The sequence below is a fragment of the Choloepus didactylus genome, chromosome 5, assembly GCF_015220235.1.
Source record: "Choloepus didactylus isolate mChoDid1 chromosome 5, mChoDid1.pri, whole genome shotgun sequence".
Taxonomy (NCBI): domain Eukaryota; kingdom Metazoa; phylum Chordata; class Mammalia; order Pilosa; family Megalonychidae; genus Choloepus; species Choloepus didactylus.
Window position 1 is genome coordinate 105,519,031 of NC_051311.1, and position 21,582 is coordinate 105,540,612.

The 21,582-nt window shown below is 35.0% G+C and overlaps 1 protein-coding gene across 1 annotated transcript in view; it reads left to right on the forward strand.

The window, feature by feature from the left end:
- ZNF804B (zinc finger protein 804B) overlaps nucleotides 1-21,582 on the forward strand; it is a 562,233-nt gene that overhangs the window by 227,721 nt on the left and 312,930 nt on the right. The gene's annotated exons all lie outside the window — the stretch shown is intronic.

The following is a 21,582-nucleotide window of genomic DNA, read 5'->3' on the forward strand; positions in this document are numbered from 1 at the left end:
TGCATATTTCTGTGTGAAAGAAGCCAGTCTAAAAGGCTACATACTGTATGACTCCAATTACATGACATTTTATGATCTGTAGTTGCTAGAGGGGTGAGTAGGTGAAGGACGGGATTTTTAAGGCAGTGAAACTCTACTGATGGAATACTGTCATTATTTATACATGACATTATGTTTTTGTCAAAACCCATATAACTGTACAACACAAAATGTGAACCTTATTGTTAGTTTGTAATAATATATAGGTTCATTAAATGTATCGCACTAATGTAAGATGTTAATTACAGGGGAAATTGTGTCCAGGGGAGAAAACATAGATGGGAATTCTCAGTAGTTTGTGCTGAAATTTTTTAGCAGCTCTGAACATGTTCTAAAAAAGCGGTCTATTAATTTAAACACACACCACAAGGAATCAAATAGAACTTTTTCCTCCTATAGCTATCTCTTCAGGAAGTATCTTGTGACAGACTATTCCTTATCTAATTTTTTCAGGTAAGTCCATTTCATCAATTTGATATTACAAACCCTCTGGCACTGACTCTTCTCAATTAGAAGACTCTGTCAATCAACTGTTTTCTCACTGTCAAGATGTCTCTTGGCTTTTTGCACTCTGGATTAAATCCTCAAAATGATTGAATCATGTCTAGTCATTGACTAGTAACCAGCCTATTTTAATTAAAAAATATTTTGTTTCTTTGTACTTATGTTTCTGTGACACAAGATGAATACATTATAGTCCTATCTGAAAAATGGCAGAGAGCATCATGAGAGCCCTTATATCCCTTTATTCTAGGATGCCGCATGGTCTGGATCATTTGATCTGATTGATGTAAAAGGGAAAAATAATAGGAATATTTCTAAATCCATGTTCTACGTATCTTTCACAACTATGTTATCTCATTCACATGGTTAGCTCCTTGTCTATAAAGCTTAAATCAATAACACAGCACATTCTTTATTTCCATTGTATAAAAAATAAAGTTTTATATTTAAAGTAAAGAACATGCAAATATCTTAAATTTTAGAGAAATTTCTCCCATCTAAACTTGAGGTTTCCTAAGCTAAAGTAGTCTGAAAAAAGAGAAAATGGTTCTCAAATGAGCTAGCTGTACCACGGGTAAAATTTTTTGGTGTAACAAAGGAAGAGAAAGGGAAATATAATGCATGTGCTTTCACTTCCCGCTGGAATTCATTATGAACATGCTGATATAAAATTCATACTACTCTATGAATGTCACCTCATGTTGTGGAATCATGTTGGTAGGGCTGTGCCATTCTGTGTTTCTCTAAAATTCTGTATAAAGGCTAACAGCCCTGGGTTCCCTTTGTTTCACTTTGCTCATGTCATGAAGGTGTAATTTCAGAATGGGGATCTCTGCATTCTCTTATTCATGCTGTATTAATTGGAACAACTTTTTTTTTTTAGGGAGATGAATGCTGTTCTGATACTCTATTTGTCTTTCATATTGAGGAAAAATTTCCTTTGATACACCTTGAACTGCCAGTGAATGAAAGCTCAGTCACTGAACTTTTCACCCGTCCCTTTGCCTTTTCTCAGCCTGTGACCCAGCACTACTGGGTGTTCATAGAAAGCAGTCCATTTTAAGCATGAAGCTTCTGGTTCCTTTGGTGCTTTATGTTTCCTTTCTCTTTAGTAAGGTTAGTGTTTGTCCAGGACACCTATTTCATGGGAATAATAAGAGAATATACTCAAAGCTTATGTTTTTTGAGTTATAGTAAATCTTGTTGTTGTTGTTGTTTGTTTTGTTTTCCTCCCAATTTAATGCTTAGGAAATCTTTGTTTAGCTACCAATGCATTCTGGGTTTTATGAGAACAATACTTTTGGCATAGGCATGTGCTTATTTCAGGGCAGAATAAAGAGGCTAAAATGAATTAATGTATGTAACCTCAAGTACATTTATACCCTGATATAACATTGTCATATAAATATTACCTGAAGAGTAATGCATGTGGGTGTGAATGTGCGTATTACTTTCGTGCAAAAATTATTAAACATATGAATTAAGTAAAGGAATATACAAGGTCTCTAATCGCTTGATAAAAAGCCATTTCAGGTGTTGTCACTTATATATGAAAGAGAATTGCAACTAAATTGCTCAAGTTTTTAAGAACATTCTTGCTATTTGAAGGAATCTGGCTTCTCTGCAGATAGGGCTTTGAGAAAAAAAAATCTACTTATTATTTTGAACTAAAAATTTTCCCAACATCATATAGATAATGAAACTCAAGTCTAAATTGTACTATTGTTCAGCTATTTAATTTTTCTCTTATGCTGGGTCCCTAACCACACACACACTCACACTCATACGTATCTGAACGAGAGAGAGAGCCACTTATATTCTGTAGTTGTCGATTTACTCAATATGGAAAAACAGCTGACTTAACATTTTCTTAAAAGCAGATTATGTCCTACAGCAGTGACTCTGACATCATGGCATTACATTCCAGATTTCTTAATAGCATGAGCCACCAACTAAGGCAAGAAACATGAATATTTATCACAGAAAAGACGAGCTAAACAATTGAAGCCCATTGGCTGGGGAATTCTCCTTGGAAATTCAGTTGATGATGACAGTAATTTGTCTTCACATGTTTGCATTTCTCTCAGATGAATATTTTATTTTGTAAATTCAATGAATCCAAATGCATAAAAATATAGAGTAACCAAAAGGTTTATCACCCTGAAAATTGTTCATAAAAATGGATTTTCCATCAAATACATGAGTAAATACACATTTAGAAAATAACTCCAATGCACATGTTATATATCTTATTCAAAGAGGAAACCGTTTTCATAGATCTTATTTTGTTTATATAACTATACTTTGGCTCCTTGCTGGAAATAATAGCTAGGTGTGAGATATACAGAGCTATCCACAGATGTCACCATAAAATATTGTTGGCATCACAGCATTGCTCTGTGCTGTTCTCCTCTGGTCACTCTAAGATATATAATACTCTTAAACTGGCAGGTCACCTTGTGGTTTATCAGTTGTTTGATCATAATATTTAAAATTTTGACTTTAGTTTAGAGACCCAGAGAATGGCCTTCCATTCACCTCTGGAAACTTGTAGATTTAATATCACACTGGACAGTAACTCTTTGTATTTTAGAAGGAGATTCTCATTAGTTAGGATGCTTATGTTATTATCTATCACTTGCCCAAGAGAAATATAGATTAATGATGGTGTTGGGAGGAATTCTACTGTGCCTTTTACATTCTGCCTTAATCTAAAAAATGGAAAGGCAGACATTTTCTTTCATACTGTCTGCCCACAGAGGAATTATGATTCAAATCAAATCCCTGAAAGTGCGATCTTGGTTCCAGGATAGAGATGCAATGTCTTCTCAGGGCTTACTTCATCTCTGACTACAAAAAAAGAGTTCATTCTCTTTCCTAGTGAGAATTGCTCACCTGCCTGACACATACAGCTTTGTTTACTATTTTGTGAGCTCCATCATTCTAGAGGTTGTCTGGTTCCTTACTTCTCATTTACATACCAAGATCATTCTCTCTGAGTTGTTTTCCTTCAATCCAAGTAAGATTCATAGATTTTCTTGTTACCTAGTACTCAGTGTTTCATGTTTTGTCAGTGTTTACAGTAAGTTTACCCTTTCCAATGTGCTTTAAGAAGAGCATTATTCAAGTTTGTTATATTACCTTATCAATGAATTATATAAATCAATTTAACTATCAGTTGTATAAAATGCAGGTTCAGATTGAGGGGATGTTTTGTTAATCACCGAATAGCCTCCTAGACATTCAGACTTTCTCAGACTAGAAGTTTTTATTTATTTGTAATACAAATGTCTGCAGCCTCACTGTCCCTGAATTTTCCAGCTTCCTGAGAACTCTTGTTTTTAATATTCAAAGAAAATAGCTAAAAGCCCCATGCTACTTACTCTAGGATATCCTCAAGAATAAGTCTAGGAGTTCTCTGAGGACTGTCATTTCTCTCCATCAACTGTTGCTCTGATACCCTCATTCTGCCAGTTTCTCGCTCCATAAGCCAAGATTCTTCTGCACCTGCTTCCCCCATACTTCACCCCATGTTGCAGTCATACACATCTTGATCTCCTCCCACCTCTAAAGGCCCAAATTCACATGAATTGTATGTAGGCCAAGTTTTACTATGTATTTGGGGCAATAGAAGGGAGGGTATAGCATTATACAATATGGGCGGCAACTGAAATTTAATATTAGCTATGCTGCTGTTTTAAAATTCATCTGCTCCATGCCAGGGAGATCTTCTTACAGATCATGCTCTCCCTGTGGCCCCAGTTTATTGCCATCTTCTGAGGCTCTCCAGACTCTTTCTCCCTCTCTAATTCCAATTTACAACACCAAAATTCCTGTTAGCCTCTTGTATATAGCACTTAGCTCCTTCCCGCCTCTCTTTCTTGATCCCTGCACTGAAAATTTTGTCCTTAAACTTATTTTTGCAAATAAAAAAGTCATTTCTTAAACAAAGGACCATTATTTTCTTTTTTAAAAATACATGTCCTTCATTTCTTTATTGTGACTGAATAATATAGGTATATACCATATTTTGTTTATCCATTAATCTGTTTATGGACATTTGGGTTTTTTCCACTTGTTGGCTATTGTGAACAATACTGCTTTGAACAGGCATGTACTCATATCTGTTTGAGTTCCAGTTTTCAATAATTTGGGATATGCTTAGGAGTGGAATTGTGGGGTTATGTGATAATTCTATGTTTTACTTTTTGAAGAACCACCAAACTGTTTCCCACAGAGGCTGTACCAATTTTGATTCCCACCAGCAATGTATGAGGGTTCTAATTTCACCACATCCTTGCCAACATTTGTTATTTTCTGTCTTTTTTATTAGAGTCGTCCTAGTAGCTACATGGATGAACTTTGAAAACATTATACTAAGTGAAATAACTCAGACACAAAAAGACAAATACAATTTGATTCCACTTATGTGAACTATCTAGACTAGACAAATTCATAGATGCGAAAAGTAGATTAGTGGTTACCAAGGGGTTTGGAAGAGAGAGAAATGGGCTGTTACTGCTTAATGAGTACAGGGCTTCTGTTTGGGGTAATGAAAAAAAAATTGGAAATAGTGGTGATTGTTGTACAACATTGTAAATGTAATTAATATCACTGACTTAAAAATGGTCAGACTGGAAAATTTTATGTTATATATGTTTTACCACAACAAAAAAGGAAAAAAAAAAGTGTGTCCTTTGTAGAAATTATAATATAGGTCCTAATTCCATCCTCATGTTTTCTTGTTTTATGTTCATTCTTGTCTCTGCTTATTTATTCATCCAATTACTTAGTAAAATATTCTTTGGTGTCACTAGGTGAAGACTATGGATGATGTTCTGTTCTGGTCATGACAGTGGCACCAGCAGGAGGCACACAACCACGATTCAGGGTGAACTGTGCTGTGACAAAAGATGATGTGGTAACACCAGGGTGTGAATTAAATTTTAGACATTAAAGAATTGAATGTGGGCCAAACTCCCCAGCTTTATCACATGTGCTTTATGGCACACTAAAATAATGAGAAAATGCCCAGTCTACTCCCAAGTGCTCTGGCCATGAAATTGTAAATGTCTATTGCAGCTCAAAGGAAATTTTCTAAATAAAGAAGAACCGTGTGTTAATATTATATCCATATGTTTAAAAATACAGTTAGAATGTAAAATGTCATATATTTTTAAGAGTACCCATAATATGTGCTTTAGGTGCACGTGAGCAGCTTTCACTAATTTTGTTTTTTAACTTTTTATTTTGAAGCAATTACAAACTTACAGGACAGTTGCAAAAATAGGCGGTTGCTTGATTGTCTTCTCCAATTGTGTATCATAAATTGTGTGGTGATTTTTGAGTGTATAGATGCTAAATGAAGATTGATTGTTGTCCTGAACTTGACTTTGAGGTACCCACAAGGGAAGCATGTTCAGGGATGTCTTTTTTTTCCTACATCACTAATTTGTTTCTGAAGTCTTCAACAATATGTGGCCCTGACTGCAGCAGCGACCTCTTTATAGCTTTTAAAATGAAAAGAAAAAAAAAAAAATCAAACAGTGGTTCGTAAAGTACAAAACTGAAATGAAATTCTGCAAGGAGAGCTCATGTATCCAGTTTATCCCGTATCTCCTCACAGAATTTGCCCTCATGGGCATGAGGTAAAAAAGTAGATCTCAATGGTTCATAATTAATGTCAGGGAACTATGATCCTGGCATGACACAAACTCTATCACCAGCAGCAAAAGGTAAAGAAAAATGATGATTGCTCAGCAATTTACACCAGAGGATGAAAGGAAAAGGCATTTTAAATTAACGGTCCCCCAGCCTTGATGCTGCCCTGCCACACTTCATCAATCTTTTCTGAGTTGTATCTCCTATGAAAAGGAGACTTCACAGTCACTTAGGGAATACCAAACAGTAAATTTTTTAAAAGAAGGCTGCTCTTTGCATTTTTCTTTAGAATTGTCCAGATAGTACATAAGCTTTTAGTGAGGAATTTGATTAAAACATCCTCTGCTGCCTGGAAAAGCTGTTCCTTGTAAAAGCTGTCCAGTTTTATTGTCAACATTGTATCCATCTGCAAAATCTTTAATTGCATTGAAGAAATCTGTAGTTACAATTCATTGTCCTGAGGTTTTTATAGACCTGAAATGCATTGTCCCTGTACTCAGTTCCTTAAGGGCCAGGAAGTTGCCTTTTGTAGAATTTGTATAGAAGGTTGTTTGCGCTGGTAAATTGTAGTCTCTTTACACAGCATCTGCAGTGCTCTTCTCTTCACTCAATAAACCATCTAATGCTTCAGTTTATGTGGCAAGCAGATGACAAGATGAGGATTCGTAACTGTATCAAAGTAACAGTCATGCATCTTTATTCAATTCCTGGAAAGGAGTAGAAATGTAGACTGTGTTCTGATCTGACCTTTCTCCTCACTGACCTCAGCCCTCTCCCATTGTAGGTCATTTTTCAAAGGCACAAAGGTGTTGTGTCTGGAAGAGCAACCATGAAGTGACCCTGAGAAGCAGGGATTCCCTACGAATGTCCTGTTTTAGGAAGTATGCCTGAGAGTTTGGAGCTGATTAAGAGTATATAAACAATGTTTTAGAAATATTCTCTCATTTAAGATGTGTGTGGGTAACAAAATTTGATTCGGTGGCACTGTGTGCATTGTTTGATTTTCAGAGAAGAGAGTTGAATTCTATTAGAATGTGTTTATATATTCATATATATGTTTATATGTGAATATGCTCAAACACCAAGAGAGCTCAGTTTGTATGGTTTTGTGGAGTGTAATTCGAAATTTATATGCAGATTTGGTGTCATTTTATTATTTGTATTAATGCTCGGATGTTTTACATAAAGAGAAAGCATTCCATCTGAATATTAAGCTTAGTAGTTTTTCCCTGTAAAAGAGGAAAAAATGTATATTAATATGAAACAATGTGCCCAACAGGAACAGCCACTTTTGTAATAATGTCACAGGGGAAAACACTAAGAATCTAGACAATTATGTTGAACTTTTGGATCAAAGCACATTGCCATATGGAATAAACTTGTTGAGATCAAGAGTCAGGTCTTATTTCTTTTTTAGTATTCCAAAGTCCTATCCCAGCGGCTGGCATATAGTACATGATTAATGAGTAAATCTTTCATGGGTAATAAGTGACTGAGTCCTAAAGTTATTTTATACCTCCATAGAACATAGAGACGACTCACTAGGCAAATAGAGAGGGGGTAAAAATGCAACAGTTCGAAGACGGTAGTATAGTTCAAACTCAGCTGTGCATTTTATTCAACGAATTAAACATTTTTGAAGGCAACACAATTGAAAATAAGACCTCATCTGATAGTGGGTAAATTGCTAAGATACATATCTTCCTTGGGACCCAATGGTACTCATCAATATTGGGCTCAGAGAAAATGGTGAGGTTTGGAGATAACATGAATGTAGTTCAAGTAGGAAACAAATGTCTAGGAAGGTCATCAAAACCAAGTCAGGGCATGTAAGACAACATGCCTGATATTGACACAGCCAGTGTGTTTTCTCATTTTTGAACCAAGGCTGTTTGCTTTCTGTACAACCATGTGAGGGCAGATAAAAGCTCTCAGAAGCTTATTTGAAATTTGAGAAAAGAAGAACTCCATAATACAAGGAAATCAAAGACATCCTCATAGAAAAGAGACTATTGTATAAAGTTCCTTGACTTTATCTACCCCCCATTATTTGCCTAAGTATTCACTTTAGTTCAGAGAGAACTCCTGAAGGGGATTTTGTTGCTGCTGTTGTTGTTTAAGAAATTGGTTTTGCAGGATATGAAGATATGTAACATGCAGGATGGCAACAACTGAAGAGAATTATGTTTGAATAGCCCAAGAAAGAATTTTAACATTTGAACACTCTTTTTTTGAGATTTGCTGCAAGTTAAAGGAATGTTAAAGGATAGAAACAGAGGTAGTAGAGGTGATTTTCCCGATAAGACCATACCTCCATTCTATCCCTGCATTAATTCAGTGTCATCACAAATTTCACCTTAACAACATGTTTCCTTAGGGGAATAATTTTTTTTTTCCTATATTTTAATGGACTGAAATCATGTGCTCAAAGGACATGGTGACTTTTTGATCAATTGAGGAGGTTCTCCCCTATTGCTTCTCAGTCTGCTTTGGAAGCTGGAATCAATGGAATTTTTCAGCCTTGTCATACAAAAATAGTTCTGCATGAATCAGAATAAGTCTACACATAGAGTGTATATATGAAAACAAGCTATTTTCTGCTTTAGAAGTTTGGATCTTCTTCCACAAGGAAGTTTAACCTTGAAAGGGGACAATAAGGAATGCAAACCATATATGGGGATTGTCATTTTCATCCTCTATATTTTGCTATCACAAATATGTCTTAGCTATAAAGAGACTAGAAACTTGAAAATAGATGGCCCATCTGTTTCTGTCTATATGAACTGTGGAGAACTTAAAAGAAATGTCAATCATGTACATTGAAATCTAAGAGCAGTCTACCATCCCGTAAGTTTTGTCCTTAAAAGCTGCTTCTGAATCACTACCATATCTTTTCCTTATTGCAGTGTGTTAAGAATATTTGCTACTTATTAGGATTAATATTGTCTTCTAATAGCATATCATTTATCTTTAGGTAATACCAAGCAAACAGAGAGTGAGATAGCAATCAACCTGAACCATTTCACCTTTTTCAGATGTCCTTAAAAAGTGCATGATCCTGAATGAAGTGTAGCTATGGAGTAGTAGTGCTGGGTGGTTAAGATGACAAACTATTAAGGCAAAAAGTCCTAAATTTAAGTGGACTTGATTATATTATTCTTTTAATCTCTGTGTTATTTTCTGTTAGCTGGGAATTATGGGATTCTAATACATGTCTAACTCATAAGTCTTTTCCTAAGAAAAGTTAAATAAAGGCTTTCATAATTACCTTTGCTAAAACTAAATGTCGATGACAGGCATGCATCCACTACATCTCTCTGCCATGTTCTTTAACAGTTCGTGGTTGTTATCATATAACAGAAACTAGCAATATGTGTGTGTAATACGTATATAAAAAGTGATATTATGTATAACTTATTTGATATGCATTATTTATCATGCTAATGAATAGGCAAAATTTCCAGATTTTTGGTCAGGCAGAGAACAGGCACAGTAATTGACAAAAATAATTTTAACATCCATCTGTGTCTATTGTAAACTAGCAGAACTGTACATCAAAAACAAAAAGGTTGCTTCCAAAATACCAAAATGCTAGGCCTCACCTCTTGAAACCAGTTCAGTAGAACTGAGATGAAGTTAAGCATCATCTGTATTTCTAAAAGCATTCCTCCTGGAAATTCTCAGGTACTATCTCCAGTTGACATTTATTTATATACAAAAGTACTCTTCAGCATCTCTGTACTAGTCAATTGCCTTCTAACATATGTGCTATTACTGTAACCAATAGGTTGGATAAGTGAGACAAGATGGTTTTATTTATTTCCCTCCCTGCCCTTCTAAACTCATGCCAAGGGGCTAGTCTTTTGCTAACAGTGTGTATTTTGGGGAGGATTTTCCATACTTTTCAAGTCACTTTCAGATAATAAAAAGTCACCTAGTTTCTTTCTGTCTCTCTCTCTCTCTCTCTCTGTCTCTCTCTCTCACACACACACACACACACGCAAAATTCTCAGTCCACTATTAATATTTCCAGACAAATATAATATTGTAAAAATCTCTAAGCTTCAGTCAAAGTTAAAGCTTCCCTTTGCCCTAGTTCAGGCTTACTTATCCCACCTCAGAGAAGCTTGACTTTCACAGAGTTTTCAGGTGTGAATTAGACTCTGGTCCACTATGGCCTCCAAACTCTAGAAGATACTTACCAAGTTTTAAATGGTCTACATGGAGCCCCTTTCACTTGACTTACATATCCCTTACTAACAGAATAAAATGTAAATCTGTCAGCTTTGATAGTGTAAGAAGAAAGATATAGGTATCAGATTTTGGGTGGAGAACTGGGGAGAGGGCTGAGCAAGGCAAAGACAACTCCCTATTAATATCTAAGGTTTATGAAATAAGCAGTGATCTAAGAATATGATTTGAATTGCAAAGGTAACCAATAGTATTACTAAAATAAAATATTAATCAAAAGTTTTGAGGAGTTGGGAGAGAGCAGTTGGCGGGTATTGTAAGTGGACACATTCTTATCTCTCAGTGGGGAGTCATCGATGATGACTAGAATTAATAAACCAAGAAAAACATGTAGTTAGGAAAGTTAACACCAGAAGAACTAAAAACAGAAAGAGTTTAAAAATATTCTTCAGCCACTCTGGCCCAAAAGTGTTTCTGGGCTGGAGAATGTGTGGCAAAATATTGCAGCCCTCACTTGATTACTCCTTACTCTACTTACTTACTCCAATGAATGGTCAGAAATCAGTGCATACTCTACCTTCCATGATGCCCAAATCCCTGACTCATCATTTCTTTTTCTGATTGTTATCTTTGTCCCTGTCACTAATTTGTATCCTTTCCTCCTTGTAAATGTGAATGCTTGTCTTCCCATCTCTCTGTACTCCTATTATCCTGCTGGTTCCATCCACTTTCACAGTTTTATACACTATGATTTATGGTTGTTTCATGTCTTTCCTTAAGTAAAACATTGTGCTTAGACTGATAAACTAAGTGCCAGAAACAGGGTGCCTAGAATGAATGAATGAATGAATGAATGAATGAATGTGTTTATGAAAGGATACAGTATATAAATTGCTTTAAAAATCTAAGAAGATTTTTCAAACAGGAGATGTCGCACCAAAACATAATCATAATGTTAAAACTGGACTGGTAGGAACTAAACAGCTTCTCAATCAAGGGTCCTGAACAGAAGTGCTGTGATACCTTGGATACACCTGTATCTTGTATACACCCTTAAATCCATATTATATGGGTTAGATACTATTTCTGAATATAAACAATTTCTTGGACATGTACATTTACATATGTATTTATTATTAAATATATATTTTATATTTTTATAATTACATTGCCTTACATAATGTAAGTAATTATAGTAACCCATTATCAGATCAAATATTTCCTTTCTCATGGTCACTTGAAAATTGAGTTTTTGTTAAAGCAACTAATCTTTCTCAAAACTCCCTTTAGTTCAGTTAAAAATTGCTCAGCTTTTGGTTTTATGGATCAAAGAACCTAAAACCCCACAAAATAAAGCCTATTTGCTACCAATTACATTTGGTGTACAGTGACATGAAATTTATTTTCTATGAAGACTCCATCATTGAAACTTCATTTAGTTACTAGTAATGAAGACTCTGACAGTCTTAGTCACCCTCTTGTTATAGCAATGGGTAGCTTTTAAAAGTGAATGCAATTCAATTTCATATAACATCAAGGTGCATTTACTTTGCCCTGTATAAGAAACTGATGCATGTGCAAGATGAGGTTAATGCAATGGGTAAAATAAATCAATCCCGTGTTTCAACTAATAACCTTAATAGTTTAGGAAACCACATAAAAGTGTGCTTTTAAATGGACACTTAAGCTAATTTGACAGCATGCTTTCCATTAGGCAACAATTACTGTCATTAGAGTGACAATTTTTCTTCTATCCCTAGTCAAATCTAGGAAAAACAAGAGGGAGGAAGAAAGGAGGACAAACTGTTTACTTCTAACATTAAATTGTGGTGCCTGTGAGTCAAGCTCATTATGCTTATATAGCTGAAGCAATCAATAAATTTTCACAGCCAGTGCTTTGCACCTGAAACACTTTGCATTTATTAGTTAAAATTACATGCCATATACATGATTGCTTAGAAAGAGGGGAGGTATTTTTTTCCCCTGAGAGCTATGTTTATATCATAGCATTAGTTATTTTCTTACAATTTTGAAACAAGATAGAAGCTTTCTGTATAAATTGCATAAATATCAGGATGGTAAAAATTGTTTAGCTTTAATGTTGTAGTAAAACATAAAATAGAGTTATTTCTTAAAAAGGTGAATCTTGACAGGCATCTACACTTGAGTGAAGGATATAAAGCCTGAAGAGGTAACAGTCAACTGGTCTCTTTCTTTCTCTCCTTTTTCCCTCCCTTCCTCACTCCCCTCTCTCTCCTTTCCTCCCTTCTTTCCTTCCTTCCTCCTTTCTTTCCACCTTTCTTCCACAAGGCAGTAACAGTGCAAAGCCTATGTTGTTTTCAAGGAAAATAGACAGTTATGTCATATGTTTTGGTGATTTATTGAATAACAGTTTTCTTATTTACACTCTAGATCAAGTGAAGGAGGGAAATAACTTTATATTTCAAAAATCTTAAAATAGTAAACACATTAGTTGTTCCAACATAAACTTTTAAAATTTTGTAATATCAAATGAAAAAATCATCCAGATTTAGGTAAGAAGAGACTTCATTCCAAAAATTATTGCAAGGGTTGGGGAAGCAACTAGAACAATTGCAATAGTGGGAGGGAACCTCTGCAAAAGAGAGACACTCCAACCACGATGGCTGCAAGCTTCTCAAAAATTAGGCAGAAAAGGGCTTTTCTTTAATAGGCAAGGGTAAACAAGGTTAGAAATAACTGGGTGTGGGAATAACTGGATGAAGGGGAATAGGATGATTGAACAATGGATAAGAGAAAACCCTACAAGGTTTTATCACAGGGGTGTATGGTGGCTCAGACTGAGGATAGGCCAAAGTTCAGAGACCAGAGGGCAGGAGGAATCTTAACCAAAATTTGGTTAACAAGCATTTTGTTTTGATTGATCAATGAGGGCAAAACAGTTCAGCTTATCATTTATGTTGCAAAGAATGGAGAACCTGGAGGGTCTTTGTGTGGTCTTGTTGTAGGTAAACAAGAGGCATCTGTAAGTCTTATCTGAACCATTTCGGGGAGAGTGGTTCTTTTCAGTAAGCCCTTTCTTGGAACAAAATGGATGAAGGGATTTATTATCCTCCCCTGTTCTCCAGGGTTTTGGTAAAGTTCATTATTATTGGTAGGTCTAATATTAAGGAGTTTTTCCCCCACCAATCAGGCCAGATTTTAACGAAAAAAAATTAAATATTAAAAAATTTTATTTCCTACAACATCTTTAAAAAATTGTGCTTAATGGAGAATCCTGCTCACTGCCTGTTTTTATAAATAAAGTGTGATGGGAATGTAACATACACATTTGTATATGCATCGTCAACGGTTGCTTTCACATTACAGTGACAGAGTCTGGGAGCTCTAATAGTGACTGTCTGGCCAGCAGAGCAAAAAATATTTACTGTCTATCTCTTTTCACTGCTTTTACTCTCTTACTTGGTTGCTCTCTTCCCTCTTTCCTAGTTCACCAGAGATATGGATTCAGGGTTCTCAGTTTTTCTAAAGAAGGTCCAATTTAGTGAACAGAAACAGGACTAGGCATCAATCAGTAGAATCATTCCGTCATGAAGTATTTATCGAGAAGCTATTACACGTCCAGCACTGTGCCAAGAGATAAGACACGAAGCCAAAAGCTTCAGTAACAATGCAATTTGAATTGTTTATTTCATCTTCATCTTTCAATCATTTGCACAGTCTCATTCGCCATCAGCTTAGAATGTCTTCTTTTTGAAACTGTTTCCAGTTTCTCCAGGCAGAGTTGATTGTTCCAACCTCTGTGCTAAAATAGCCCATTAGTCACCGCTTGTTAGTGCCATCTAACATAGTGCCTGCCTGCCATACCACTGGGGCTTAATAAATATTATTGGAAGAGTATGATTTGAAAAAGAAACTCCCTTGCTTATTATCAGTTTCTCATAAACACACATTCAACTAGAAAATATAGCATTCTATTGAGAAATGGAAGAAGGAATTTATCTAAGAGGGAGCATTTGATCAAAATTCTAATCATCTTTGGAACTTATTGCTGTTTTAAAAATATGTTATTTAGTCAGGACAGATAATCCCAACAGTATTTGAAGGTTGCTGAGTCAGAGGGAAAATCAGAACTCAGAGTCTTCTATAATACTCCTTACTTGTTAGAAGTATACCCAACTTTAAATTGAAAAAAGAACATGTGTTGGGAGAAGGAGGAAAGGAGATGTATTTGGGTAAGTAAAGTATTGTAAATGATTATACCTGCTGGTTGAATTTCTACAAACTTCTATGCTAACCTGGCTTTAGTATGAGATTTTAGGCTGTGTTACTATACTTATTTTATAATTTCTAAGAGGTAAATATATGTATCTTCCAAAGACAGTGCCTGACACACAGATGTACTCTCCACCCCAGTAAGTGATTATTAATGCAAATTATTGATTGAATATCTAACTAGTAGTACTGCAATGCTTTTCTTGTTAAGAAAATTCTGCCCTCTTTATTCCCACAGTAGTTGCTTCGCACATGATTTCACTTTCAAATATTCACTAAAATAGCTTGGAGGGTTTTCTATACAGGTTGTAATCCATCATGTCCTAAGTTATGAAAAGCTGTCTGTCCTGGGAGGGTCCTTGTATCCTTGTGAATAAAGTTTAGTGCATGATAGATAACACCAGGCAGGCTCACTCCAGATCTTGGGAGACAGATAATAGGAATCAAAAGCCATATATATATAACCTGAAGAAGGGCAATATATTTTGATCAAAGGCAAAGAATCTCAGGTCCCACGTCAGACCTACAGTATCAGATTCTACATGTAACGATCTCAACTGAAATATATGCACACCGAAATTGGAAATGGGTGCTTTTCTAGACTAGTGGTTCTCAATTCTAGTGGGCATCATAAACATCTTGAGAGCTTCTTAAAACACAAAATACTAGATCTCACCTCCAGAGTTTCTCATTTATTAGCTTTACGGTGGAGCCTGAGAATTTTTATTTCTATTCAAATTGCCAGGCGATGCTGAATCACACTTTGAGAACCACTGTGTTTAGCCTGCATTGTTCAATGCTGCATCAGTCACATGTTGCTAGTAAGCACTCAAAATGTGCTCTGCCTTGAGACATGCTGTAATTATAAAATTTTACAGCAAATTTCATAGACTTTGTATAAAATACAATGTAAAATTCACATTTATTTTATATTTACTGCTTTCTGAAAAGGTAATATTTGGGGTATAGTGAGTTAAATAAAATATTAAAATTAATTTCACCTTTTATATTTTACTATTTTTTTAATGTGACTACTAGAAAACCTAAAATTACATAAGTGGCTTGTATTATATTATTTCTCTCAGCCAGCACTGTTCATTTTGATCTCCATCTGGCTCAGGGGTCCTTGAAGGGTTTCCAAAACTGATTCTTGGTCACCTATCTTGCAAATTTATTTTTTGGTCTTGTATCTCTCTTTGGTATGCCATCTCTAACAGATCTTAGTACCTTAGTGAGATTTGCAATTTTAATACTCTGGGTTACACATGGAATAGCTTATTGCTCATAAAAATACTTTGAAGAAGATATTATTATCTGCATTTTTCCAGATAAGAATCCTAAGGGGAGGTAACATACTAGCAAGTGAAATGCAAACCCAGGTTTGTCTGACTTCTAATCCAAGTCCATTTTTTCCACTTCACTATGCACCCTCCTCTCCAGTACAGCAATACGCAAATAATTCACCTCTTGTGAATTATTTGGAAGCTATCTGTTCAAATTTGTAGATGATGAAGCCTGTAGGAGTTTCATGTAAAAGTAAATACATCTGGGAGTAGCTTTATTTTGAACAAAGCAACCATTCCTTCTTAGTGTAGAAGTCTAATCCTTCATGTTGTGAATGTTATTTATTTAAAATGCAGTATAACTCTGTGACTAGATTTTGTTTTATTTTGTTTTTTGTTGTTGTTGTTGTTGTTGTTGTTTTTGGTTTGTTGCTGATATGCCAACTCAGTTCTCTCCTCAGACCTGGGGTAACATTGACTATGTTGTATTATAATTTCTATAACTATTATTTATTAGAAGCACATTCATTCTGCATAACTGGACTCTGGATTTGGCTCTTTTCCCTAGATTAGTGCTGGACTTCTGAGTAGCCTTTGTTCCTCTGATTTTATGACTGGTCCAGACACAAGTAAAGGTACAAAACAATAAGTAGTGTCAATGGAAAGATCCTTGACTACTCAATTTCAAGTAAGCTCTGTGGAGCTAACAGAGTCAAACCAAATGTACCTCCTCTGTGATGCTTTCTACAAGAAGACAGTATGTTCTTCCTCTAAGTTCCTATAACTTTTTAAATATTTCTAGTTACAGTACTTAAAAAAGTTTATTGCAATGGTCCATGGCATGTTGATCTCCCTGTTTAGAAGGTAATTTTCTTGAGAACAGGATAATTTTTGTTGATTTTTTTTAATCCCTAGGAACATGTAGGTATTCAATAAATGATCTGCTTTGAGCTTAATTTGATGTTGAAGTGGTTTTAAATTTTTCAGAGAAACTTCTTACCTTCATTCTCAGTTTTCACTTCAAGATGAACACCTAAAGTTTTATTATTTTAGTCTGAATATTTATATTTGAGAAGTCCTATAGTCAGTATTAGTGGCTTATAGATATATGGATTAATGAAGCAATAAAATTTTGAAAATAATTTGGGAATAGGATTTTTATATTGACATATAAGTACGTTAAAAAAACAAACCAAACCTATCATCCATTATCTCTGTCATTTTACGAAGAAGAACATTTTAAAAACTAAAGTGTAGAAAGGATATAATCTCAGAAATTTTGAAATTATAAATTTGCTTATATTTAAAAACTCAAGACATCACCCTTATTGTGCTAATTTTGCCTGCATTCCACTTGGCGGTAGTCTCTGGACTAGAAGTCGCAGAGGCAGACTATAAAGGGGGTGCTGATTTTCCTTTGCTTGCAGTTTTCTGTGTATGCAACACACAGCAAGGGCTCCTTTGTGGAAGGTTCATGTATACGAGCTAGCTGTCCTTATAGTTTGGCTCAGTAAACTGCCATTTTAGAAAAAGGAAGAAGTGCAAAAATTCAAGCTTGAAAAATGATCGATCCTTCTTTAATGGAAAGACACGAATTGATATACTTTATATATTGGACAAGGATCAGAGATACTGGAAAGTTTTAACAGGCACAAGAACCACAGGCCATCTGGCAGAAGAAAGAATTTGAATGTCCATCATGGCTGATCTATTGATTCTTCCTCATTTCTAAAGTGATTTCTTTCCTGTCAAGATTGATAAAGTAGAAGCAGAAATAAATTCATAGGTTAACAGTGCCATTGTGGGAGGATGTACTTTCTTCTAGTAGGAACCAATCAATCTAAGTTTTCCTTCAAAATGATGTGGCCTGTGCCTCAAGTATTTCCACATAACTGGAAATATAATTTCTCATACTTTATTTCCTTGGATGGGCCTTCCATTGATAAAATGCTAGCAAGGACTGTGAAAGTTCTGGCAAACACAAAGACTCTGATGGTCATAAAATACTTTGATTCAATATTCAAAGCAACACAGCTCATGTCAAACTGCATCATTTTAAGTTCCTTCTGCTTTTCTCTATTTCTATTCCAACATTAATTATTTTCCAACATCCTCACGTGACATTTCTTTTCATGCCTCCAACCTCTGGAGCTAGTGACTATTGATGATCTATGACTCAGCTTATTTTTGATAATTTTAGAACTTCCTTCCTTCCCCATAACATAAATGCCAATCTATTTTCCTGCTTTTGCTGAGTTTAGCTTTATATACAGAGGAATAAAACCAAATGGCTCCCTCGAGTGCTTAGTATTTACTGCCTACACAAACCCTGAGCATTTAGCACCACCTAATCCACTCATATACCATCTATCCAATAAAAATAACTCCAAGGATTCCAGCATACAGGCACAGCCCTGTGCTCATTCACTCTGCCCTGCCCTGCAGCTTGTTTTCTTCTCTGTTGTTCTTGTCTTGGAATGCATCCCTGTATTTGCCCCTCCACCCCTAGTTTCCCTTTGCTATGACTCCTTTCACACAAACCTTTGACTACTCTTAGATATGACCCTGCATTTGCCCGCATTGTGATCTATTTTTGGATCTTTGAGCACCTGTGTCTTCCCTCACCCCCAAACCTACTCCCAAGTCTCAGGACTATATCACAGGGTAATTTCATCCTACAAAAGAAGAGTGTGCTCAAGGTTGAACAAAGTTGAAATACTTAAACTTAATTTATAGCACCTCCTTTCCAAGTAAATCAGTCTTGAAATAATGGTCATAATTACTTAACTCGAGTAATTACTTTCCTTGGAGTCTATCCCTCAAAATCCTCTATCAAGTAACTCTGTGTAATCTAGGCTGCTTTTTTTTTCATGCTTTTCCCATAAAGTTAGTTACTTACTTGCCCCTCATGTATGTGTTTACTGAACTGCTTGACTATTACATTTGCATGACATGTTCTTCCTCATCAAAAAGACTTGTGTGATTCTTTCATAGCACCTTCAGCCTCCAATTTCTTCCTCAAGCAATCAAACATACCTTGATCACAGCAGCCACTATGGTCTCAGAGTACACACTCTGGATCTTGATTTGTATGGACTTTATATTATATTTTTCCAGGGAGAATATCCAAATTTAAGATTTATCTCCCATAATGGACTCTAAGTACTAGAAAGAAATCAGCTGTGTCCATTCATCTTTGCATTGCTAAAAATCCTAACATGTTTCTGGATGTCCCCTGAGAGAAACGTGATAAACATTGACAGTCTGGCTTTGTAAAGAATTATCAATCTTCCTTCTCATACTTAAATTTTATCACTAGAACTCATTTCTTATTAGTGTAGTGAACAAAATTTGTTGGTAGCCTAAATAGCAGGACCACATGAAAAACCTACTTAATTCCAATGAAAAAGAGAAAGAAAAAAGCTCTTTCATGAGAGTATGGATTCAAATGACAGACAAATGAGATGTAGAATGAAAATGAAATAGAACGAGAGACAACTGAAAGCTTTATTTGTTCTTTTGAAAATGTGGAGACTTACTCTTCAGAGATATTGTCTGAATTATTTGTTGTTCTCTTTTGTATATAATAACCCTTCATATGGGAGCATATTGTTTATACACAAGTGTCAAATTATACATGCACTGTTGTGTATAAAATATAAATACTTAATTATAACAATAATTATAGCAAAGCTTTATAGAATAAGAAAAATGCAGAGGTAGGCAGGGAAAGTAGAAAGTTCACAGCTAATCTTATAGGAGGAATTATGTCCAATACAAGGAATAATATTTATCCAGTATTCTCAAGAAACAACAATAACAAAATGATGTGGAGCTTTAGCGTTGATTGATTGAGTAAAATATCCTTTAAAATGTTATTTTTGCAACTGATGTAAAAGTAGTACTCAAAAAAAAAGCTGATGTAAGAGTAGGACTAATGGAAGCTTGGGGAAAAGAGAGAAGGAAACTTTTAAAACCATTTCATACAAGAAGGATTTATATTGCTTGCTCTTTATAAACACAAGGCTAGGCCTCCCAGTAAATCAGTGGTTTTCAATCTTAAGTGTACCTTAAAATCACCTGGGGAACTTTTACAAAATACTGATACCCAAGTCCCAACCCTCCAGAGATTCTGACTCAATTAAAAGTTCCTGGCTTTTCAAGTATCTCCAGCGTAGGTATCACTGCAGTGGGTTATTTCAAAAGAAACTTTACTTTGTTCATCTCAGGAGTGAGTAAATCTCTGTTTCCATTGCCCATTGGTAAGACGACAAAACACCAGGCCCACTTTGACCACTTTGCATTTGTGCTCCTTCATCAGGCACACAGAAGTATAGTGAAGACCCTCCTAAAACTAAACTTTGACTCCTCTCTTGGCATAGTCTGAACACCCTTAGTCATATGCCCTTCCAAAAGCTGCAGTATCCTTGGGCCCAGAGTGGCCATACAAGGAAACCTAAAACTGGTCACTTGACCTTTCCTTCTTCTTGATTCCTCCTTCCTCTCTAATCTGCCTTCTTAGGGATGATAGCATAAGGAAATTCACCATTATTCCTATCTATCCACCATCAATCTATCTATCTTCTGTCTGTCTGTCTATCATAATCTATCATGATTCATCTGCCTATAATTTTTTATTATGAAGATAACATAAAGTGATTAAAACAAGTTTGGATAATTCAGAAAAACAGAAAAAAATGGAAATCATCTGTAACGTTACCAGGCCAGTGATAATTAGTATTAACATTTGGTTGTCTAACTTTCTAGTACTTAAAAAATATTATGTTATATTATACATACAGGTTTGTAAACTATTTTTTCATTTAAGTGTATAACAATATTTTTTCAATGTTGTAAAACCTTGATGTTTATTAGAATATCCATTTTATAAGTACAATTTTCTACTTCAGCACATTATGAGAACCATAAATTTAATTAGATTATTATTGTGAAACAAGTAAGTTCTTTAGGTATCATTTGAAGAGGTGTTTTATATCATTACCAAAATTTAAAAAAAAAACATATAGATGTATATATATATTGTGTGTATATAGACATATATTTCTTTCCTTATGTGAAATTCTTTACATATATTATCTCCTTTAATCCTCACAGCAATCCCTTGGGTAAGCATTATTATCCTAATTTGACGAAGAGAAAATATGAAGCTCAGATTGACTGAATTTCCCAATATCAGGTTCCTCTGACTTCAAAGCTTATAATATTTCTGCCACAATACTACATTGCCTCACAGATATTACTACTAAGGCTAATTGGTCTCAACTGTTTTCCAGCAGTTTAATGTGAATATTTTCAAAAAGAGCAAAATTGAAAGAATTTTCCAGTGAATGCCCCTATATTCACCATCTAGATTCTACCATTATTTTACTTTATCAGCATTATCACATATCTATTGCTCCATTCATACTACTATCCATCCATGTAAATTATCCATGTAATTTTTGATGCATTTAAATCCTTAAGTTTTTATCTCTATTATTCTAGTGCTTAAACTGAGGCATGGTTTTGATAAGTGTATTTTGAATTTGTATTGGTTTTGCTTATTTTTAGCATGTTCTTTAGTCTGAAGTAGAAATGATCAAACCCAAATAATACTGGGAATATAGAAAACCAAAAAAGCTATTTCAAA